The following is a 19,249-nucleotide window of genomic DNA, read 5'->3' on the forward strand; positions in this document are numbered from 1 at the left end:
GACAACAGTGGCTGACATGCAGACTGAAGTAGGGGAGTTTCAGTTGAAAAACTGCACATTGCAACGGCTAGTGACCTTAAATGGCGAAAATGGTGAGAGGCCATCAAGGATTGATGTGCCAAGACCCGCAAAGTTCAATGGTTCTCGAGACAGAAAGGCCATTGAGAACTTTTTGTTCCAAGTAGAAGACTATTTGGATATTCAAAATGTGACACTTGAAGATCTCCGGATTAAGGCTGCAACAACGTTATTGGATGGGGATGCTATCGCTTGATGGAGGCGAAAGCGCAACGACATGGAGAGGGGTTAATGCATGATAGACACCTTTGACGACTTCAAAATAGAGTTGCGCAACTACTTTATGTCAAGGAATGCGCAGAGGCAGGCATACCGGATGGTTCATGAGCTTAAACATACTGGTTCGTTACAAGACTATGTCAGAACGTTCCGGAAGCTTATGCTGGAGTTGCCTAACATGCTAGAAGAGGATAAACTCAACTGGTTTATTGTGGGATTTCAACCATCGGCACAGTCTGAAGTGGAAAGGAGCAACTGTGAACACCCCAAATTTTTCAAAAAATTTGTAAAAATAACCTTTTTGCCCCTGGTTGTATTTTATGAGAAAAACAAAGCTAAATTTTGATCATTCTTCAGATTTTCTGAATTAAAATCCATATAAATCAACTCCGGATCCGAATCCAGTACTTCAAATCCATACTTCCTCAAAATCCGGATCCAAATACATTTTTTGAAGAAATTTTCTCAAAATAGCTTTTTAATTCTCGGAAAAATTCCTTTTTGTAAATATTTTTATAAAAACGCAAAAAAATTAGTTTTAATCTTTGGTTTCTCGTAAAAATTTTAGGATTTTTCTAAAAATACAAAAAATAGAAAAATAACATAAAAACCAAAAAAATCGAGAAAAGCTACAAAGAAAAACGGATGATTTTCAAGCTTTTGAAGCCATTTTTACCAAAAACCTCATTCCTTAACCATTTTTCAGGAAATTCTTAAAAGGGGAACCACCTTTTTGAAAACTTGGAAAAACTTTAACGAACTCTTCCCGCGCCTTCTTCCTTCTCCTCTCCATCGTCCGATTTGCAACAGTGGGCCTGTTCCTCCATCCTCCATCTCCAACGACTCTCGTTCACGAACCTTCTCCTTCATCTATAAAAAAAGAGGAACAAGGGAAAGAGGGGATCATCCGACATCAATCTTCTTCCTTGCTAATCATCCTTTTGTTTTTCATTGACTCTTTGCTGGCATCCATTTTCCCTTGCGAATACTGATCTTCATCACTGAGTTTTTCTCTGCAAAAAGCCATTATAATCCATTCTTTTTGTGCCGATCATCCATCCCTCTCTTAGCATTGCATACAACAATCCACCATTTCTCCCCTTTTACTCTCCTCTTCCGGAATCCCTGCAAGCAAGGTGAAGCCACCAGATTTCTCTCTGGTTCCCTTTGAAGAAGAATCAACCTCTTCCGGAATCCCTGCAAGCAAAGTAAGAGTCATCAGACTCCTCATTGGTTCCCTCTGAAGAAGAATCGACCCCTTCCTTCCTTCAGAAACTCTTGCGAACGAAGAATCGGTTCGGCTTTCTCCTTCAAAATTTCAGCAACCCTCAAATCACAGGAGTCAATCTCACCTGGCAGTAACATACAATAGCCGCCGACATTCCTCCTTCTCAGTAACAAGCAATTAAATCCCCTATAATTACAGGTGAGCAGCCGTCTATCTCCCTTCTCCTACTTTTTTTTTATCATTTCCCTTTATTATCCTCTAGTATTTCTCTGTTTTGGTTTCCTTCTACTCTTCTTCATCTCCATCATTCGCATTATAAAAGCACCAATGGTGAGGTCGACCTGCATTTAGCAGGAACGACCCACCTGCTGCTACATTAACATGGGAATAATCTCATTCCAGACATCCCTAGTAGCCCCTTTTTTTTTTTTGCGTTTTCATGATAACAGATGCCTCGCTTGGTTTGGTTTGAATATACATATGTATCATCTTGCTTAAACCTTTATCTCAGATAAATGGTTCAGTCATTCAGCGTTCTTATAGTTATATTTTATCCTACATTTTTATGGATTTTTGCTCCTTTTCCTGAAGTATTGCTCTTCATTCTCTTGTATATACTTATCATTTTTTTTTTATATAGTGGATCATACTATCAATAATTTGCAGTTCTTTTACAAAAGGTTCTCTGTTTTACCTTGGATTCATGATATTTCAGAGGCTTTCGGTTCAGCTTATTTATTTTAATTGTCTTCTTTAAAATTTAGTTGATCCAGACATTTAAGGATCTCTCCAGCTTCACTTAATTCAGGTCATTACGTTCCATAGTCTGGATCATTGACTGTTTTTTTGTGCGATGCCTGTGTTTCATCGCCCCACCCCCATCCGTGTCTGATGCCCACAGCTTCTTCTTTTTTTTTTTCACTTTTTCACAGAACTCTATTTCTATAGCAGTTTTCATAACATGCTATCTTCATAAAAACTCACGTCCACAGCATGACATTTCATTCTCTTACTTCATTTGCATTAGTCTATCCATTTTCGCATCTTATTCCTGTCAAAACTGATTTCCATTTTTTTTTATTATTGTTACAATTTTCCTTTTTTTATGTTATTTGTTCTTGGCTGGCCTCAGCTTTCATAATATGCTGTCCCAATGACCCTTTATGTTTTATTTATATATCAGCTGTTTCTGATCTTTACTTTAGTAATTTTTTTTTATTATTTGTTGTTCTTTTGAAATTCTGAATGGACGCTGCAGTACCTTATCTGAGTTTTAATAGATGCATTCAAATACATCTGTCTATTACAGCATGCCTTCAGTGTTGGGTCTTACTCTAGGATGGTTTTTTTTTTTTTGGGGCTACTTCTTGAAGTGGTTTGGTTTAGTCATTTTTTTTTATTATTCCTCCGCATGCTTTTCAATCGTATGTCTTACAAGATCGAGGGTGTTCATTTCCTGTTGCAACAGATCTGCTGATGATCTTACCCCTTTGTATGTCTGCCTTTAGGGGTTTAGTCTCTTATCTTATTCACATTTTGAGTATTTTCTGCAGGAAACACTGCAAAGAATCTGCGCACATCCTGTGTGTGTGTGGTTTCGATCATCATATATTGAAACAATGCGTCTCTGGGGTGGGCTTTATCAGTTTGGCCTATCATGCGTTCTAAATATGTCCCACAAGCATATAGATCTGTGATTTCTATCCAGACGTGGTCATTTTGGATGATGGGGTTGGCACTTTTATCACATCTTTTTAAGACATTTGGCCTCAAAAATCAAACCAACTTTTGTGCTTAGATTTTTTTTCTTTTTTCTTCCTTCCCCTTTACTTGAGTTGCCGTATTGAATGTCATTGGGCTTTTGCCTAACCTGGAGGTCTATGGTGAAAGGATGCCTTTGGTGGGAGTGATGGCTTGGGAGTGATCTATGAAAACAAAATTCTACAGCATTACTCCCTGTAAGATACAATTCTTTAGGATACATACTTGATGTTGCTGAGAATCAGCAAATTTGTCAATCTCTTCAGAAAATCTTCGATGAGAGAATCTCCCAAAGAGTTGGGATAATGTTCAAATTACCTGTCATACTTACCCCTTTGGAGATTATTTGTCGCAAAAGTTGTTATACATCTGTATTGAACTGCAGGTAACTCAATATGTTCATGTGGTCACAACAAAATTTAAAGAACTCGCCGGCATCTCATTGAACATATTTGACACATGGCAGCTAAAAACTGATGGAAATTCTCAGAACATCACAAACTACTCATCACATTTTTTTTCCTTCTCCCTTTTACACTCTGTGTATCATATTTGATCAGTTCAGTGTGTTTTCTTTGCATCTACAGCCATATCGCATACTGCTGTGAATTCTTTTTCATTGAGTATTTGTTATAAAAACATGTTACCAACACATTTTTTTTTTTTGGCTTACTCTAAATCATTTTTGTTTCAAAGCATGTTCTACTGAGTTATGAATCACTTGGGATATCTTCTACAACTGTGCATATCTTGGCGTATGGCATCCTACCTGTACATCCACTGAATTCCTGCTACTGCTGCAATATATTCCTGTTAGCTGCCCTGTTCACCATTATACATTATTGCTGCCCATTACATTCACTCTGCCACTACATATTTATATATTCTGTTACATCACCAAATCCCTCAAACCTTGTATCCAGCCTCCCCTCATGTATAACTCGCTATTAGCACTGTTATACCTACACAGCCCCTTCACACTCAGCATCTTCCACTATATACCAGTCCCCACACACCTGCTGTAAGTACCTCTTCAGTATATGAAAGCCAAACAGCTGAAAGCTCGGACTGGGTCTCAAATTTTTTTTTTCTGAAGTTGATAAAACCTCATACAGTATTGCATGTCATTATTAAATCTATAATCCATCAACAGGCCGCCACATTGGCATGACCTGAAGCTTGATCCTATTTGTGAAAATCACCCTATTAGTGCTGGCCTTCTCTCGCATACCAAACCTTCACTTGGCTGTGAGCTCTTCATAGTGGCTCATGATGGCTGTAGCTCATGTCACCCATCTTTCATAAACCATGGTGTTTATCACAGTATAAAGGTTGATCAATCTGGTACCTCTTCCACTTAACCCCCATGGCATTCACTTATTTTTAGCCCAGCTGCATACCTCAATGTTCATGGCACTGCACATCTTGTTCAGCCACCCATGTATAGTGCTGTCTTCACCTTCATACCATTATTGCAACACTTGCAGTGGTGCTCCCTGTTCCAGCTTGTCATCGGTGTACCCTCCTGCTGTGGTAATTTTACCCAGCTCATTACCCCAGCCCACTCACTCACAGCAGTGTTTAAACATTGCTGTAATTTCCACACACTCATAGTAGTGGTCACTGCAGTAAGAATTTCACTGGTTCACAACAGTGTTTGACATTGTTGTGATGTTCCACTACTACTATCATCCAGCTCCACCATTTGCAAACCATCAACTCATTTCTCAAGCCATATGTATCCATATATATAGATGCATATATATACCTATATAACATATACATGTATATATATATATGTATGTATGAGTATATGTATCATTCTCTCTGTCTTGTCATTATTCATATGAACATTTTGTAGATATCCACATGAGATGTGTAAAATTTTCTTCCTTTCTCATTAATAACCCAGTTGTTTTGTAGGAAATATGGAAAAGATATCATTACTTGGGGTTGTACATCTGATTTCATCTATTGTAATAGTTAGATTGGAATGAGAATTTACATTTCCTGCTTTAGGTAGAATGGATGAGCATTATAAACATCATAAATTGCTTGTTTTCATGCATTTTTCCCTTCATTCCTCGAATTCTCACAATGGTGAAACACGAATGACACGTGCACCATTTCGTAAGAGGTAATTGATACTAAGTTGATGATCCACATCAATGGCCATAGTCAGGGTGTGGACAAAACTTAGTATTTTTATGTTTTACAAAATAACACTGGATCCACACTGGATCCATTTTCAAAATTCATCATATTCTCCTTAAATATTTTCCTCTTATATCAGAATTTAACTTAAAATTAACTCAAAATATATACCAATGGCCATAGTCAGGGTATATTGAGGGTTCATTTCATTTTAAATTCTATAAAAGCACCAAAATGTATTTCACTCTTCTCTTGAATTTAAATGTGGTTATTATATAATACATTCAATGACCATAGTCAGGAATGTATTATGTCTTCAATCTCATTTTTAAATTCACTTGAAGAATGAAATATGGTTTTCAAATCCAATTTCAAACTTATTCAAATTCATTCATCATATAGGATAGAATTGCATCATACTTTCAAAATTTCCTTTTCAAAATTCCAAGTGATTCTTCTTCTTCCTTTTCTCAGATCAAATCTTATTCAAATCCAATTCTATCTCATTTCAATATTCAAAAACTTAATTTTAGAGTCCAATTTGACTTTGAAATTCCAAAATCATTTTATATTCAAACTTCCAATTTCCAACTCAATTCAAAATTCAATTTCAAAGTTCAGTTTAACTTTGAAGTTATCTTCTGATTTCAAAACCAAGTTCACCCCCTTATCTTCAATCAGGGTTTGGATTTGAATCTCAAAACTTAAATTTAAATCTGGGTTTCTAAAACCCAGATCCATCTTTAAAGGTCCTATTTGGACTTTTCATAACCCGAATCCAAAGTTAAATCCTAGTCTCAACTTGGATCCAGATTTCCAAGTATCAACTCAATTCCCCTTTTAGGATCTCAGATTACAGATCCAAATTCCATTTAGGATCCAGATCCTCATTTCACTTTGGATCTCAGATTACAGATCCAAATTCTATTTTAGGATCCAGAATCCAATTCTACTTTGGATCTCAAATTACAGATCCAAATTCCATATAGGATCCAGAACCCCATTTTACTTTGGATCTCAGACTTCAGATCCAATTTCATTTTGGATCCAAAAATCCAGACTTCTATTTTGGATTTCAGATTACAGATCCAAATTCCATTTAAGATCCAGAACCCAATCCTACATTGGATCTCAGAGTTCAGATCCAAATCCATTCTAGGATCCAGAATCTAATTCTACTTTGGATCTCAGACTTCAGATCCAATTCCATCTTAGGATCCAAAGTTCAACCCTATCTTGGATCTCAGATTTCAGATCCAAATACCATCTTGGATTCCAAATCTTGAATCCAATTCCATTTAAAATTCCAAATCCAAATTCCACTTTAATTCCAATTCTTAAAACCAATTCCATTCCATTCCAGATTTCAAATCAAGTCCCCATTTTAGATCCTAAATTCAAAATTCACCTTTGAACTTTATTCAGAATTCAGATCTTGGATTCAGATTTCATCTTGAAACTCCAACTTTTAAATCAATTCCATTTCTCAATTTTATTCAGATTTCCCAATTCTATCTTTCCTTCTGATTCAATTTTATTTTCATTTCTATTCTGATTCAAAGTCCATTTATGATTTTGAAAATTCCTTTCTTCTTCTTTTATCTCAAAACTTCAAAATCATTTTCCAAAATCCAGATTTATTTTCCCAAGCTCTTGATTATTCTAAAAACTTAAAACTTCAAATTTTAAGTTCTAAGTTTGAAATCATTTCTTCACTTTATCAGATCCATCTCAGAAACACTTGGGAATTCTTCAAAACATTTTCAAAAAGAGCATACATCTTTGCACTGCACATGCATGATTCTTTGTGCATTTGACTTAGAATAATTTCTTAGATAATTTCTTAGCAAAGCAAAAAGACATTAATTCGACCCTTGGTTCGATTACCCCTGGTAAAGGCGCCAGGAACGGTCGAACCTCGTACCGATGAGCGGATCCCGTCTCCCAGTTTTCCCGCAAACATTTCAAAAACGGAGGTGAGTTATTTCAAATATTTCAAAATTAAGCTCAAGTGAGACCCGCAAAAGAATTCCTCTTCTCCTCCTTTTCTTTTCTTTTCTCTTCTCTCTTTCTTTCCGTCTTTTATTTTCTCTCTTCAAAAAGGAGGAAATAGAGGTTGGAAGGGAAAGAGAAGGAAGAGAGAGGATATCACGAGAGGAAAAATTTTGCGATGATCACAGCAACCCTCGTATTTTGAAAGATGCATATGTGGCGACCGAGCGCTTAGTTGACACTTAGCACAAACCTTTCACCCCATCAACCAAAGTCGGGAAGAAGCCTGACCACGGAGGAAAGAAGGATGAGCGGTGCGACAACAAAGGTGAGGCATCAACACACCATTAATTCGACAAGAAACATAACTACAAAAATCATAACAACAATAAGGGTACAATTATGACATGCTGGTTCTGTGGCGATAGGCATCGTAAAGGACGACGGGCAAACCAATGCAATGCAGTGATACTTAGACCATGCAACTGCAGATGTGAACCATGCAGTCGATCCATGCAGCTAGAAGTTGCGCAGTTGAGAACAAGCAGGTTAACAAAGAATTAATGTATCTCAAAGTCATTACGAATGGAAAGTCTACTTCACCTATGGTAGACTCCGGGGCCACACACAACTTTGTCTCGCGGGAAGAGGCAAAGCGGTTGGGCTTGAAGCCCGGGCCAAAGCAGAGGATCATCAAAACGGTAAACTCTGAGGCCAAGCCCATCCTTGGTGAAGCAAGAGACTTGGCTATCCAAGTGGGGAGTTGGGCCGGCAAAGCCAACTTCTCTGTGGTGCCCCTGGACGATTTCAAGATGATTCTGGTTTTGGAGTTTCCGCGAAGCCAGAATGTTATGATGCTCCCAAAGTTTAACACGTTGACGATTATGGAGCCAAACCTGTCCCACACAGTGCAGTGCCTTACACAGAAAGGCAAGTCTTCAGTGTTATCGGCGATGCAGCTAAAAAATGGTGTCAAGCATGGGGAACATACATTCTTAGTTGTTGTGCGTACATAAGAAGGGAAGGTAGAAGCAACAGTGTTGCCGACCCTAGCCTTATTGTTGGAGGAGTTTCAGGGGGTGATGCCTCCGGAATTGCCAAAGCGTCTTCTACCAAGATGTGAGGTCGACCATAAGATTGAGTTGACCCCGGGAGCGAAGCCTCCTGCAATGGTTTCATACCGTATGAGGCCAACTGAGTTTAAGGAACTGCGCATGTAGTTAGACGAGATGTTGGACACATGCATCGTTCGTCCATCGAAAGCCCCATTTGGTATAAAACCCGTAATAGTTAAGGATTATTAATAAATGAAGAACTCATTTTTTTTATCTTCAAATTAGAAATGTGTTTCTAGCTTTTGAATTTTATTTATTTATTTATTACATATTCATTTATTCATTCAAGCCAATCAGGGTATAATTTGCATTTATAGAACTATTTTGGGCTATAAATCACTATATATATTATATTTAAATATATTTTTGATGGAGTTTATAAATTATTGGAGTGTATTTGTGTGTTATTTGACTCTTGGTAATGATTTATACGGTAATTTGCTATTTTTGGTTAATCTTGTTATAATTGACATTTTTTGAGTTTTTGGCATTTGCGATCGTAGACGAAGGGTTCGTTGTATTGCTTGGGTAGCGGTCTTTGTGGACTTCGAAACTCCTCGGTCTTTTGAGTTTCAATTCATTGTTCTTCACATTATTAAGGTAACATACGTTAACTGAACTTGTAGATAGCATGTTTAGGCACTAACTGTGTAAGCATGATGTTGTTGCACTGCATATTTAAATGAATTGCAAATATAAGTTATGCTCACACACTTCACTTAGCTATGGATATCTAGGAATCTTGTGATTGTAATTCGGAGATCATGCTTGTCATGATTGTAGTTAGCGGAATATGGAGTGTGTTTGCTGCAGATACACCTGTGTGTGGGTTTGAATGCCCGTGCACTTATGAATGTATAATATATACGCAATGTGTGTCATCATACTTTGATTTGCCCATACTATGTTGCTTTGTGTGTTTGTATGAATTTAATACATGGTGCACATATAACTACTATGAATATGTATAAGTCGTGTTCGATGCATAATGTTAATATTATATATATATTGTCTTGTCATATGATGAACTCATTTATTCTTATATGGATGAATGCATGTGAATGTTATAAATTATTTTGAACTTGTATGTCTTGTTTGATTGAGAAATATATGCGTATGATGGTCAATGAAAATTTGACCAACCCTTACACAATTATATCTAAGGTGATATATCGATTCATGTGGTGAAAAATGCATGACCTTTATCGTGTGTGCAAATCTCGAACTACGTAAGAGTTATGTATGTTGAGGTTTAGTTGCTTTGTATTATGAAATGTGCATGTTCACGTATGCATGTATAGAACTCATGTTTTGTTTACGTATGCTTCGATGTTCAATTTACAAAGTGCAATGTTCTTTGTGGCTATGCTATGATGCGTAGAATAATATGCTTCTATATGATATGATTTAAATGTCACGTGAAATGAAATTATGAATGCATGCGATACATGTTTAAGTTCAATAGTGAACTTTGGTTCATGAAACCTTATTGGTTAAATGTGTGATTTTATAATTTTAATGTCATATGAAGTGATGTATGATGCGATGCTTTGATTGCATACATGCTTATGCCCGTATTGATGGCTATCGACCCTGAGAGTGGTTAATTGTATTGATGCATGTATCACAATAGTTTTCACTGGATGTGGTACCCGTTGAGGAACTGTTCAAAAATGATTCTCTATGAGGGTGTGCATGACCTTATCAGGTAATCCGGCTAGAGCAGTAAGTCTTTGTGAGGAAGTGCATTGTCCAAGAGCGGGTAGCCCGTGAAGACAGTATATTCCTATGAGCAAGTGCATTATCCAAGACCAGGCAGACCATCCGTCTAGGGCGGTAACTCCTTGTGAGGTTGTACATTTCCCAAGCTAGGTGATCCGGTGTGGATTTTGTAAATCTTTATTATGAATAAATAAAATGTTATGATGATCTTCTGAGTTGATTGAGATAGCCAGTTATGAATCTATAGATTTGGCTTTTCTATTATAACATGATTATATATTGAACTCATATATGATAATCAGATCCTTATTGATTTTAGATCTTGACATGAGGTTATGATTGTGACACTTATGTTAGCGTATAGGTGAATGACACATCACGCCTACAAATGACTAGTTTTGACTTATTAAGTGAATGATACATCACGCCTATATAGTTTTATTGCAAATGATTGCATTATGATTGTCTGAGTAAATATATCACACCTATGTATCATGATTGATGTGTATCATGAATATCTAGCTAAATTACTTATAAGGTATGTGTGTGTGTTTCACGTTGGAATGACAAATGTAATTTGACTTATTGTTTATAAGAAGTATGAATGCATATGAAAATGATGCAATGATCTGAATGTTTTATATATATATATATATATATATATATATATATATATATATTTATGCGATGACTTGTATGACTTGAATGTATATAAATATTGCTTTATTACGTGAGTTAAGGTTGGATATAATATTAAGTGATGAAATGCTTTTAAATGCTTTATCTTCGAATGCTTGAAATGAATGACTCATAGGACGTTGTTTCCTTGTCTATCACTTGACGATGGATGAATAATATATCTTTACCTTTAAATGCTTGATATGTTTTCTTTAAGTTTGAGTTTGAGTTGCTTTACCAGACTTTACCGAGTCTGACCCCGTTTTATGGGGGACAGATAATGCAAGTAAAGTATGATGAGTAGTTGGAGCGAAGGGTTGGTCAAGCTGCATCCTCGAGGGTCTACTCTTACCTTACGATCTTGGTATTCATGATCTTTTCGTTTTAAGTACTTGATCATGTAGAGACTAAGTATTTTTTCATACTTTAATTTGAAATGAAATTATAACTCTTCATATTTCATTCTTATATTGTACGTGGTTTGAAATGTGTATATCCCATACATTTTGATTTGATTGTTATCTTTAGTGTAACCGCGCCCAAAGTCTTAACCATTTTTAAAAATCGTTTTCGCATTATAAGATCTGATTTACTTATATTTATCAAAAAAAAAAAATTTGGTCTCGAAATTTCAATATTTGAACTATAATTAAGGTTAAAATTTTTGGAGCGTTACATTTGGCACCCCAGTTCTTTTTAAGATGAAACATGACCGCTCCAAACGGTTATGTGTGGATTACCGTGCTTTGAACAAGGTCACGGTAAAGAACAAGTATCCATTGCCATTGATAGCAGACTTGTTCGATCAGCTAGGCAGTGCTCGTATCTTTTCCAAGTTAGATCTTCGATCGGGTTATTGACATGTGAGGATTGCTGAAGGTGATGAGCCGAAGACAACTTGCGTCACTCGCTATGGTGCTTACGAATTCTTAGTAATGCCATTCGGGTTGACAAATGCTCTAGCCACGTTCACGACTTTAATGAAACAGATCTTCTACCCTTACTTAGACAAGTTCGTGGTAGTCTACCTGGATGATATCGTGATCTACAACAACAACATAGAGGAACATGTCAGGTACTTGTAAACAGTGTTTCAGGTGTTGAAGGAGAATGACCTCTGTGTCAAACGAGAGAAGTGTCTTTTCGGGCAGGAGGAAATCAACTTCCTTGGCCACGTTGTGGGGCGTGGTGTGTTGCGTATGAATGAGCAAAAGATAAGGGCCATCCAGGAATGGGTTCCGCCAAGCAAAGTGCCAGAATTGCGGTCATTCTTTGGTTTGACAAATTATTATCAGCGTTTCATCAAAGGTTATTCCCTCATTGCTGCGCTTCTCACAGATTTGTTAAATAAGAATCGGGTATGACTCTAGACAGGAGCGTGCCAAGATGCCTTTGATGGCTTGAAGAAAGCTTTAGTGAGGGAGCCAGTGTTGCAACTGCCTGATCACTCAAAACCAGGGTTACCGGAAGCGCCTAGCTAAAAGGGGAAGCGCGCTTCCCCGAAGCGCGAAACGTCGCGCTTCCGAAGCGTGGGGGGAAGCGTCCCCCTTTTTTGGGAAGCGCGCTTCCCTTTAATGGGGGACACATTTCCCTTTAATGGGGGATGCACTTCCCTTTAATGGGAAGCGCGCTTCCCATCACGCTTCCCCCTCGCTTCCCTTGTTTTTTTTCAATTTTTTGTATTTTTTTTTTATTTTTTTTGCTTCCCCCTCGCTTCTGAGACGCTTCCTAGGTCGCTTTCGAGACGCTTCCTAGGTCGCTTCGAGACACTTCCCGAATCGGTCCTAAGTGGTCCCACGCTTCCCCGCTTCCTAAAATTTTGAAAGTGCCTCGCTTTCCGCTCCCGCTTCCCGCTTCTTCAACTGGCAACCATGCTCAAAACCCTTTGAGGTCCACACAGAAGCTTCAGACTTTGTCATTGGCGGAGTTATTACGCAGGAGGGTCATCCGATTGCATATGAGAGTTAGAAGCTGAAGGATGCAGAGAGGCGTTACACGGTGCATGAACGTGAGATGATCGCCATCGTGTATTGCCTCAGGACTTGGCGGCACTACCTTCTGGATGTCGAGTTTGTCGTCAAGACGGACAATGTGGCCACAAGCTATTTTCAGACACAGAAGAAGCTGACGCCTAAACAAGCTCGGTGACAAATGTTTTTGGCTGAGTTCGACGTTGCCTTAGAGTACAAGGTTGGAAAGACCAATTTTGTTGCGGATGCCCTAAGCCGCAGGGCTGAACTGGCAGTTGCGTGCGCGGAGCCTTCTGAAGTGCATTTGGAGGGCACATTGTTGAGCCGCATACGCGAAGGGACACAACAGGATCCGACAACACAACACCTTGTTTCTCTGGCGCAGGCAGGGGAGACTCGATGATTTTGGCTACAAGATGACCTCCTCATGACAAAATGGGGACGCATCTTCGTGCCATAGTGGGGAAGCCTCCGTCGAGAACTGCTTAAGGAGTACCATGATACACTATGGGCTGACCATCCTAGTCAGGAGCGGACTTTAGCACTCCTTGAGCGCGGCTACTATTGGCCGCAAACGAGGGACGACGTTGAGGAGTATGTGCGGACATGCCTCATCTGTGAGCAAGATAAGGGGATAAACCAAAAGGCTGCTGGTCTCCTTGAGCCTCTGCCAATTTCAGAACGTCCTTGGGATAATATCTCCATGGACTTCATTGTTAGTCTGCCAAAGGTAGATGGTCTCAGTTCTATTTTGGTTGTGGTGGATTGTTTCTCAAAGTATGCCACCTTCATCCAAGCTTCTAAGGAGTGCCCTGCAGAAAAGACTCCAGAGTTGTTCGTAAAGCATGTGGTGAAGCACTGGGCATACCAAAGAACATTGTGAGTGATCGCGATGCTCGCTTCACGGGCAAGTTCTGACGTGAAGTATTTCAACTACTTAGCTCTGATTTGCTATTTTCAACAAGCTTCCATCCGCGGACAGATGTGTAGACAGAACACATCAACAGGATACTTGAGCAGAACCTTAGGCACTTTGTTAGTGCCAATCAGAAAAATTGGGTGAAGCTTCTTGACGGGGCACAATTTTGTTACAATCTACAAAAGAGCGAGTCTTCAGGCCACAACCCGTTTGAGATAGCCACGTGGCAGCAGCCACTGACCCCGCACACTCTTGCCGCACAAGAAAAGGGAAGGCCATCCTTCGCCTATCAGTTTGTTCGTGACTGACACGAGCAGAATGAGTTGGCAAAGGCATTCTTACACAAAACAACAAAGAGAATTAAAAAGTGGGTGGACAAGCATCGTCGGCCCGCTGGGTTTCAAGTTGGGGACCAAGTGTTGGTGAAGTTATATCCTGGGTGCACAGGCATCTTCCGCGGACGGCACCGCATACTGCTCAGAAAGTATGAACCCTTCACCATCACAAAGAAGGTGGGCAAGTTGGCGTATAAGCTGGAGTTGCCCCCATACATCAAGGTGCACCCAGTGTTCCACGTGTGTAACCTCAAGCAGTTCCATTCAGACGATGGAGATCCAGAACGCTGCGTGCCACAACGCGCTCTCATCATACGGAGGGCCTCGACAACACAACGGGCCAAGAAGCGCCTCAGTAAGATCTTTCGTCACAAGGTCAACTACTTTGGCGAAGCGAAAAAATATCTAGTGTAGTGGGAGGAAACGACGGAACCAACGTGGGAGCCTGCATTCTGAATGAACTGCCGTTACCCAGTTGAAGTCAGGGCTTACCATGAAACAGATGGCGCCGAGGACGACGCATGATTTGAAGGGGGGAACATGTTCTCTTGCGACTTACATTGTAAAGTTATGCTTAGAGTCTGTTTTGCTTTTGTTGAGTCTGATGTAAGCTGCTCGGTTCAGGTGAATCAATACCCCGAAGGGGCAACCCGTATGCTTGAACTGTAATAGCTCTCGGGCAAAATTGTGAATGAATTAAATGCGTTGAACTTTCTTTTGTTCACCCTCGTTGTGATTGCTTCTTGTGATTGCAATTATTCTCCCTCTATTCTCACTTGCTCTCTTGCACTTTGATTATAAGCTTTCGCGACTCGCAAGCGAGCTGACACGTAGGCTTGCGGCGGTAAGGAAGGACCGTCGCGCCGTGCTGGCCCATTGAAGGAAATAGGCCCGTGACAACAACGATGGATGCAAAATGTGTTTCAACAACCTTCAACAATTTTAGATCTGAATGCCTATTAAATATGACATTAGCATGATGATGGTTGACACCAAAATTTATAATATTTTTGACATTTTTTTTCAATTTCTTAATCCATGAACATAGAACATACGTAGGTGAATCTTCTTCCTCTTTTGGGTTGCAAATGGTCTTGAAGGTCAGATTGAAGCTATGTGCTACACAGGGAGTACAAAAAATGTAAGGATACTCTCCAAACTCAATGTTGCACTTCTACAAATACCTATTACCTCTCTCTCCCTCACTCATGCGATAATGGTGACAACCCTCTCTCTCTCACTCCCTCAGGCGACGACGATGATGACCCTCTCTCTCGCTCTCTCCCGCCCTCAGACGACGATGGCAACCATCTCTCGCTCTCTCTCTCTCCCTCGCTCAGGCGATGACTGAAGCCCTCTCTGTCTCAGGCGACAACAATGCAGTCTCTTAGGCGACAGATCATGTCAGTTTTCTCCTCTCTTTCTCTCTCTTTATATCCTTCTCTTTCCCAGATTTCGCCTTTGGATTTCTCCACCAGGTGACCCCTAAAACTCTACAATGCCAGAAAAGGAAGTGATCCCTTCTTCGCCTTCTCCGATGACTCCAAGGATCGATCGACCCCAACTAACTAGCGCTCCCTGGCGATCGGGTCCCTCTGCCTCATCCTATGAGGAAGACCTGAATTTTGGGTGGTTCCACATAGACCAAGAATCTGGGTGTTTCAGAAAACCCTAGACTTTGGGGATTCAGAGCCCCCAAGGTTCTTCAAATTTCAGGAGCAACCAGATTCAGACCTAGAATAAGGTGCTTCGGGATATACACTAGAATTTGGAGGGTTCTGGCTGTTTTTCTTTCTTTGAGCCACAGGGTAAAACCAGATTTTGAGTTTTTACAATAAGACATTATGGGTGCTTCAGAAATCCCAGATTTTGGGGCTTTTAGAGAAACCCAAAACGTGTGTTCTAGGTAAATCTTAGAATTTGAACGTTCCTCAAAACCCAAGTCTTTGGCAGATTTAGAAAGCCCAAGTATTGGGGGTTTCAACTTCTTGATATTTAGTTTCATTTTACTGTTGCTTTTATTTCTCCTTTTTGTTTTTCTGACTGTTTTTGAACTCCATGAGTATTTGTGGTTGTTGTTTGATTAGCCATAAGTGGCAATGCTAGTTAGCTGTATTTGTTCTTATTGTTAGGTTATATTCTACTTGGTGGTTTTAGATCAGTCCGTTTCTTTATGGTGTTGCATATTCATTTTTGCATTGTTCTATTGGATTTAGTTGTATCATGATTGCTTTTGAAGAAGGAATGATCTTGGTTCTAATAGGTCCTAAAACTTTGCAACGCGTACCAGTAAGTAAATGTGGTTTGATGCATAGGTCCCAAACCATGATGAAAGTAAAAGAGCTTCATACTCTGTACATCAAACTGATGAACAATACCATAGTCAACACTCAATAGCAATATCATATAATTTTTCCTTTCAAAAAACAATGGTAGATATTTCACGATCACTTCAGGACAGGTTCTTGAATTTGCAAGATTCAACAAACACTACCCAAATAATATACCTTCACATAACCGTTTTTCCTGAAGCCATGATACCTAAAACAGCAAAAAAATTCTTTTTACGCTCTGGGCAATTTCTTGAAGATGAAATAAAGATGTAAGTTAAAAAAAAGAAATAAACATACCTTTTTTTTATGCTCTTGGCAATTTCTTTTATCATGTCCCGTCTTATTGCAAACATGACATAATCTTGCGGGTTTAACAACATCCTTGCAAGAGCAAAAAATTAAATAGGAATAACGAATTTATTGTTCTAAAAAAATAGAAATGCAATTATAGATAATTACCCTGATCCTATGTTATAAGAGCATGTACGGGCATAGTTGGCAAACCTGGTCAGCCGACTCAGGAATCACCCAAGTCGACCCGGATCGGACCTATTAAAAAATTTTTTTTATCATGTATTTTATTATTTTAATGCATAATTCTTATATAAAGTTACTTGTTATGAAGAATCTAATATTGTTCAATGAAAGAAGTTAATACAACAACAACAACAACTACTACGCCTTCATCCCAAAACAATTGGGGTCGGCGATATGAACCAACAAAGAAAATCATTCTGGATCTTCCACATGAATCCTTCTCCTCCAATCATTTCTATCCAATGCCATGTCTTCAGTGAGGTTCAAAGCATTCATATCCTTTCCTATCATCTCCATCCAAGTCTTTCTAGGCTTACCCCGACCTCTTTTAACTAATATATTTTCCCATTTCTCCATCCTTCTAACTGGAGCATCATTAGGCCTTCGCCGAATATGTCCAAACCACCGTAAACGATTCTCTCTCATCTTATTTTCAATGGGTGCAATGCCTACCTTCTTACGTATCTCTTCGTTCTGAATCTTATCTTTTATTGTATTTCCACACATCCATCTAAGCATACGCATCTCAGCTACCCTCATTTTTTGAATATGATGTCTCTTGGCAGCCCAACATTCCGTACCATATAGTAAAGCGGGCCTAATAGTTGTCCTATAAAACTTTCCCTTCAACCGCAATAGCATTCTACGATCGCACAACACTCCAGTTGCACTTTTCTATTTCATCCACCCAACCTTTATTCTATGATTTACATCTCCATCAATTTCTCCATACGTTTGAATGATAGATCCCAAATATTTGAAACAATCATCCACCAATATTTCTTGCTCACCAAGCTTCACTACACTCCCATCACTACTTCGTTGCTTACTAAACCGACATTCCATATATTCTGTCTTACTCCTAACTTAAAACCTCTTGCTTCCAATGTTTGTCTCCATAATTCTAACTTAGCATTAACCCCAGCTCTAGACTCATCAATCAAAACAATATCATCAACAAACAACATACACCACAACACATTTTCTTGAATTGATCTCGTAAGCTCATCCATCACTATAGCAAATAGGAAAGGGCTTAAAGCAGATCCTTGATGTAACCCAACCGTTATAGGAAAATTGGTTGTCACCCCTCCACAAGTGCGGACATTGGTTACTACTCCTTCATACATATCCTTAATTATACTAATGTACTTGAGAGAAACACCTTTCTTCATCATTGTCCACCAGAGAACGTCCCTAGGTACTCTATCGTATGCCTTCTCCAAATCAATAAAAACCATATGCAAATCTTTGTTTCTCTCTCTATTTCTTTCAATAAGTTGTCTAAGAAGATGTATAGCTTCCATAGTTGATCTTTCAGGCATAAAACCAAATTGATTCTTCGATATCATGATAACCTTCTTCAACCTAGACTCAATGACCCTCTCCCAAAGTTTCATAGTATGACTCATGAGTTTTATAGCATGATAGTTTTGTGCAATCTTGTATATCACCCTTATACTTATATAGAGACACTAAAGTACTCTTCCTCCACTCATTAGGCATCTTATTTGTCCGCCAAATCTTGTTAAAAAGATTTGTCAACCATTCTAAACCTTTTTCTTCCAAGCATTTTCAAGCCTCGATAGGTATACCATCTGGGTCAACTGCCTTTTTTGATTTCATTTTATTCAAAGCCTCTGCAATTTCTTTATTTTGAATCTTGCGCATGAAGTCACGATTCATCTCATGAAAAGGAATAGATAAGTCTCCAAGATCTTGAGCATGATTTCTATGAAAGAAGTTAATAATCATGTATAATAATATGTTTTTGTAACTTAGCTATTGACATATTAGCTTGAAGTTTAGTTATTTTCATGTCTTATTCATGTGCTTACACTATAAAATATAGAGTCCTGACTTGGTGACTCAGCAGGGGTCCGATCTAAGACCGAGTCACGAGTTTGCCAATTGTGTACGAGAATCATGTTTATCCCTGCCACAACTGGCACATCTAATAGTGTAATGACCTCATCATTTATATTCAACTCACGTTGCATATTTGCATTTTCATACTCATCGCTATCCATGTGCCTCCATATTTGCATATTGTCATCAGTTTTCTAAACATATCCAACCTTCTTGCCACATTTAAATTTGTAGAATTTTGACTTGCATCCATATCTGAAGTACAAAACAAAATATAAAAATGTAAACTATTAGAACCAAGATCATTTCTTCTTCAAAAGCAATATACAACTAAATCCA

The 19,249-nt window shown here is 38.7% G+C and overlaps 1 protein-coding gene across 4 annotated transcripts in view; it reads left to right on the forward strand.

The window, feature by feature from the left end:
• Positions 1–19,249, forward strand: part of LOC149832923 (uncharacterized) — an 81,694-nt gene that overhangs the window by 15,655 nt on the left and 46,790 nt on the right. The window lies entirely within an intron of this gene.

This window comes from Nuphar pumila, chromosome 7 (genome assembly GCF_984573655.1).
Source record: "Nuphar pumila chromosome 7, dmNupPumi1.hap1.1, whole genome shotgun sequence".
Lineage (NCBI taxonomy): Eukaryota > Viridiplantae > Streptophyta > Magnoliopsida > Nymphaeales > Nymphaeaceae > Nuphar > Nuphar pumila.